Here is a 6,792-nt window from a genome sequence, read left to right on the forward strand (position 1 = left end):
TTAAGGCAGGGGTCCCCAACCACCGGTCCGCGGACCGGTACCGGTCCACGGAACAAGTCCTACCGGGCGCTGGCTTGCTGGGCGCCGCCATCTTTTTGATGAAAAAGTGCTTCCGTGAGCTTTTCCGGGTAGAAAGCTCACTGGAAGCATGTTTCATCAAAAAGATGGCGGCGCTAGTGCTTCGTGAGCTTTTCCGGTAGAAAGCCATTTCCACCGGAAAAGCTCACGGAGCGCTGCGCCGCCATCTTTTTGATGAAAAGTGCTTCCGTGAGGTCACCGGAAGCACTTTTTCATCAAAAAGATGGCGGCGCCCAGCTGATGCCGGTACCGGGCAGCGGCGTAAAAAAGGTTGGGGATCACTGACAAGGTATTTCTCCCCCTCCTGATGATCAGCTGTTCCGATGATCAGCAGTGCTGGGATCCCCTCGCTGTCTTACTGCTTCACCCAGAAGGTTTCCTCTAGGCCCAGGAAGCAAAAAGGGGCATGTGGGAGGTGGGGATGGGGTGCTGTGTACCCCCCATGCTCCATTTTTTGCCTTCCTGGGCCCCAGGGAAGCCTTCCGGGAGCAAACCCCCCCCCAGGAAGCTTGCCCGAGGCCTAGGAGGCAAAAAAATGGGGGGAAGGTTGCTGCAAAAAAGAAGCCACGCCCACCCAGTAACATGGGCACGCCCACCTAGCCACACCTACAGAACCGGTTGTTAAGAAATTTGAATCCCACCCTTGATGGTAATGAATATAATAGAATACTATGAAGCAAACCCAGGAAAACAATGGGCAATGGTCTTTCTTGATGCGTAAAAAGCATTCGACAATGTTAATTGGCAGTTCATAATACAGCAATTAAAAAACATGCAATTTGGCAATAAATTTATCAAACTGATTTCGACAATTTATATGACACAGATGCCAGTGTAATATTGAACGGTGATAGAACAGAAACATTTAAAATTAACAAGGGAGTAAAAGCAGGGATGCCCACTGTTACCCCTTCTCTTTATCCTTACTTTAGAAAATCTGTTGGAAAATGTTAGGAAAAATGAAGAAATTAAAGGGGCTTTAATTGAAAAGGAGCATTATAAAGTACAGGCATTCGCCGATGATATAGTATTTTTTCTGGAAGATCTAGAGCAGGGGTGTCAAACTCAAATTCATCGGGGGCCGCATCAGCAGTTTGGTCCCCATCAAAGGGCCGGTTGTATCTGTAGGTCTATGTGTCCACTCTTTATTATCATAAATTAATGTCACTGCATTCAATTATTACTGTTTTTTGTAATAATGTAAGTAATAACTAGCTCTGAAAGCAGAAACATAGTCAGAATAATGACAAGTAGATATTCAAATGTACAATTATTGTACAATATATTGAAAAATGTTTTTTGGTAACAAACATTAATTTTTTTAAACATACAAATATTGCCAAACACTGTTTATTAAACATATGGAAAACACAAGGCATTACCTTTTTTTAACTTTACTGACTAGATGGCTGACATTGTTTTCCTAAGGTCAGTCCATCGATGTTTGGCGTTAGGTCTTGTGCTGTAGCAATCCGCAAAACAGGTTATCATCAGTGATGCGTGAACTGCTTTCAGGCTGCTGTTGGACTGCCCCTTTTATAGTGCCCAGCCATCTGCCCCCTCCATTTACTTTACTTACCTTTTACTTCTTTCTTTCTTTTACTTCTTTCTTCTTGCTCCTCTCCGCGGCGTCCGCGCTCCTCTGATCCCTGGAGATGTCGGGCGGACGTCACGTGATGACGCCACGTCCGACACCCAGGAGCAGTGCGGGCAGGAAGAAGTCGGGCCAGGTCCCGAAGGTAAGTAAATTTTTTTTTTTTTAACTTGAGCCATTTTTAAATGAATTTACTGCAGGCACGGAGTAAATTCATTGAAAAAAAAAAGGGGAGGCTGCAAGGCTGGCGGCGGCACCGCGGCCATCAGACGAGGTCTGGCGGGCGGATTTGGCCCGCGGCCTTGTGTTTGACACCCCTGATCTAGAGGATATGGGAGTAAAATTAATAAAGGAAATAGAGGAATTCGGCAAGGTCACGGGCCTTAAGATAAATAAAAACAAAACAAAATTATTGACTAAAAATCTAAAGGATAAACAAAAAAAAAAAAGAATTAGAAGGAAAATTGGGAATGCAAAGTGTGAAAAAGGTAACAGCAAGATGCTCTTCAATTAAAAAAGATAATTATGACAAATTTATAATACAATTTTTTTAAAAAATGGAAATGTTGGGGAAATTACAGCTATCATTACTGGGGGAAATTGCGGCAATTAAAATGTCTACACTACCAAAAAATACTATATCTTTTTCAAACTGTACCAATAAGATTGGATAAAACCTTTTTAGGGAACTAGATCAAATAATAAGCAAATTTGTTTGGGACGGGAAAAAAGCCAGGATAAAAATGAAATTACTGCAGGATAAAAGAGAAAGGGGTGGCTTTGGACTCCCTGACTGGGAAATGTATTACCAGGCAACTGCTATGGTATGGATTAAAAATTGGATCAACCTGGAAAATAGAAGAGTATTGCTGATAGAGGGTCACAACTTGCAGAGAGGGTGGCATAGTTTTTTATGGGATGGGAAATGTAAGCAGCATGCATACTTTCAGAGACACATGATTAGAGATTCATTAATTCGGACATGGAACAAGATGAAAAAGAATAATTACATTAAAATACCATACTGGTTGTCAACCATGGAAACACAAATCTACCCAAATGCAATGGATCTGGGAAAAAAGAGGAATTATAAAGATTTATTAGATACACAAAGAAGATTAAAAACGATACAAGAACTACAGCAACAAAATATAAAGATAGATTGGTGGCCATACATACAAATCCAGGCGAGATATAAAAAGGACAAAGAACAATTTGGTTTCTATATGGAAAAGCATCAATTAGATAAAATCCTACAAGAAATGGAAAAGAAAATGATTTCAAGAACATATAATTTTCTACTAGATTTTAAAATGGAAGAGGAGGAGGTGAAATGATGGTGGTATGGCCGAAAAATGTTGGGCATAATATAAACGTGGAAAATTGGGAGAGAATGTGGGGATCAAATTACAAACAAATCACATACAGCATACAGGGAAAATCAATACAAAATTTTTTATAGATGGCACCTTCCCCACCCTAGACTGGCAAAAATGTTCAATTCGAACCCAAAGTGTTGGAAATGTGGAAAAGAAAAAGGCACTTATTTCCATACCTGGTGGACATGCCAGGAAGTGAAAAAATACTGGAATACAATTAGACAATGGCTAGAAGAAATCACGAATCAGAAAATTGAACTTAATCTGGAATTTTTTTTATTAGGTATAATAACACAAAAATGCAGTAAAACAGATAGACATATCATGCTACACATATTAACAGCTGCAAGGATTTCATATGCACAACTCTGGAAAGAAAAAAAGGTACCACCAGAAGGCATAGTTATAAAAAAATAATAGACTGTATAGAGATGGACAAGCTAACGATGAAGCTAAAAGACAGAGAAGATTCAATATACTACAGGGCCTGGGATGTCTGGTATGAGTGGTTTAGAAATAAAAAGAAAATAAAATGGCAATTAGGAAAAGAATGAGGGAATATGTAAATATGCTATAGAGAAGATTGATGTGTAAGGATAAAAGATATTGATTTATAGCACAAGTAAGATGTAATGGCAATGGAATAAGTAACTACATATATTGAAAAATGTAGGGAGATGTAAAAGATGTCTTGATGTTGATAACAATGTATAAATATTTATTTTATGTTTTTAAAATTTGAAAACTTAATAAAATTTATTTTTTTAAAAAGAGAGAATTTATCTGCAAAATTGTATCATTGTGGGCTGTTCCATTGTTACACCCAGGGACAAGTTTGTTGGGTTATTCTCTGACAGCAAGCAGTAGGGAAGATCTGAGTTGCACCAAAGGTGTATTATTCCTTATCCCACCCCAGTTTTAAACCCACCCACCCTTATTTTCTTGGTTAATATTTTTCTTTCACTTCCTAGGCAAAGTAGCTATAGGATTTGAACGAGTATTCTTCAAGTATTGAAAGTGGATTACTGGAATAAATCTATGTTTGGTTGCTTAAGAGCCATGGTGGTGCAGTGCTTAGAATGCAGTACTGCAGGCTACTTCTGCTGACTGCTGGCTGCCAGAAGTTTGGCAGTTCAAATCTCACTGGCTCAAGGTTGACTCAGCCTTCCATCCTTCTGAGGTCGGTAAGCTCTGTTTTCAGATGACTATGGAAGATCCATTTCCTGTAACACAAAATATCATTAGTGAGGAAGTAATTGAAAGGAAGAGGACAGAGAAAGAGAGAGAGAGAGAGAGAGACCAAGCGATATTTCCTACCATTCAGCAATTAGTTTCTTATATCTGCAGCAACACTATAAATTATAACGTCTTCTGTGCTAGCTTAGTGCAGTTATTTGTATTTTCAAGATTGATATGGATGCAGTCCCTCTGAATGTTACCCAGTTTCTCCATAGACCCTATACTAACTCTTTGCCCCTTAGTCTGAGCAACAACATCTTGCCAAGATATTCTTAATTTTAAAAAACTAAAGCTCTTGGATTTTTCTTTCCAATCATTCATCTGCATTGTTGCTTTTGGAAGTGAGCAACAAAGTTATTCTGGTGAGGTTGTTTTTTTTAAAGTGTGTCAGCAGTTTGATCCTGACCAGCTCATGGTTGGCTCAGCCTTCCATCCTTCCAAGACCTGTAAAATGAGGACCCAAATTGTTGAGGGCAATATGCTGATTCTGTAAACTGCTTAGAGAGGGCTGTAAAGCACTATGAAGCAGTATATAAATCTAAGTGCTATTGCTATGTCAATAATAAATCTCTTTCTTGCCTTGGAGAATAGAGAGATTTGATTTAAAAAAAATTTTTTTTACAGGCATACATGCGTAAAGAGAAGTCTTTTCTTCTGAGCTAAATGTCACATCTTCCTGAATATTTTTTTTTCCAAATAAAAACTTTAGATTATATGCACTTGAAAGATACATGACATTTATATAATCTGCTTGTGCACAATTGGGATGGAATGTTCGTGGCTCTCATCTGGTTTTAAGATTTGGCACAATTACTTCAAAAGGAAGCACGGCAGACATTTGAGTAGAAACTTAGTCAACTATTATATGAAATAAGCTTTAGTCCTAAATAAATCTTTCCTTTCCTTCCAAATATCTGGATCCACAATTTTCTGAATTCCCCCATGGATTTCAGGTGTATTCAGTGGAAATTACTGGTGTAGCTTTTGATCTTGAAGTTTTTTATGCAATGAAAATTCTCCTATTAAACACTTTTTAAAATTGCTGTATAATTCATAGAATAGTCAGCTAATTTTATATCCTTAGCTGGAAAAGAAAAGAATTGGCACCCTGCATAATTCACATGATACCAAATCCAGCGGGAAATTATCTTGCACAGGTCAGGTCACAGAATAGTTGTACCCAAATTATCACATATTTTCTGGAAGATTCCAAGTTTAAGGCTACCATATCTGAGCTTCCAAAATCCAAACAATCATAAGATGAAAGAAATAGTGATAGGCATCTTTGACTCCTCAGATTTTTTTTACAGCCTGACTATCCATCATCTTTCTAGTGTCGAGAAGACAAAATCACTAATCTCTTGCTATGGCTGTACTCATTTATTTACTTGAGCTTTGTTCTTGAATCCTATTATAAAATTTTCATTGCAGACAACAGCTTCTTCAATTGTTAGAAAATACAGGAATATGTACTAGGAGGATTCAGTAAGAGATCTAGTATTCAGAATTTTTATTTTATTTTCTTTTTTTAAGAATTCATGTGTGCAAAACAACCAGCAGGAGCACAAACATGGAAGGATTGCTTGGGGGTGGGGGGGAGCTTTGAAGTGGCCAAGACAAGTATATGGAAATTGAAATATACTGTATAATGAACTTCCCACTTGTATGAAAATATTTCTTGGAAAAATTCCCTTTCAATAAAGCACATAAACACACAACTGGGAGACCTTTTGTAACTGGCAGTTTGGAGGGAAACTGCAAAAGTAAAAGAGGACCACAATACCAAAGAAGGCTTGCTTCTCAAACAATTAAGATGCCGAAGATCAATTATATGGGAAAGCTTTTTTCCAAGGTTTCCAAACCTACTCAAAGGGAATTGAACAAAAAATGCTGCAAACCTGTTTTCAAGTTGATTAGACAATGGAGGCAAGAGGATGTGCCTGGACTGGAACCATTTCTGTACCAGCTTACATGACGAGATGGAGTGACTGAGCACTATCAAACACACAGGTGGGTCTACAGAGTAGAGTTAGGTTGCTATTAGTTCTTTTGAAAAAATCCTGGGAAGAAATGTAACATTTCAAAGTCTCCATTTTAGGAAACATAAATCTGCCTGCTCTTAGTTTCAAAAGAATCCATTATGTATTTCAAATATTTGCAGCAATTCTGTACATTTTTTGTTAATCTAAAAAAAGGATAGGGTTTTTTTTCCTCCTCACAGTCAACACCATTATCTATTTTTAGCAACCTATACAGTACGTGTAGAGGGAGAAAAATGAATGTGAGAGTAAAAGAGAAATTGAGAGAGAGCACTCTAACTTAATTTCTGACATATAGTTGAGTTTGCTAGTTAAGGTAAAAAATTTTTTACTAAATGACAATTCAGAAGTACAGATCATAGTTTACAAAGCAGCTAAGTTCATAAGCTGCCCAGACTTATACTGTGGTAAGATGGGCAGCCAATAAATTTAATAAATAAATAAACAGTCTAAACCAAATACA

Source organism: Notechis scutatus, chromosome 2, assembly GCF_049901735.1.
Source record: "Notechis scutatus isolate UNSWTSFEM ecotype Mainland chromosome 2, rNotScu1.2, whole genome shotgun sequence".
In the NCBI taxonomy this organism is placed as follows: domain Eukaryota; kingdom Metazoa; phylum Chordata; class Lepidosauria; order Squamata; family Elapidae; genus Notechis; species Notechis scutatus.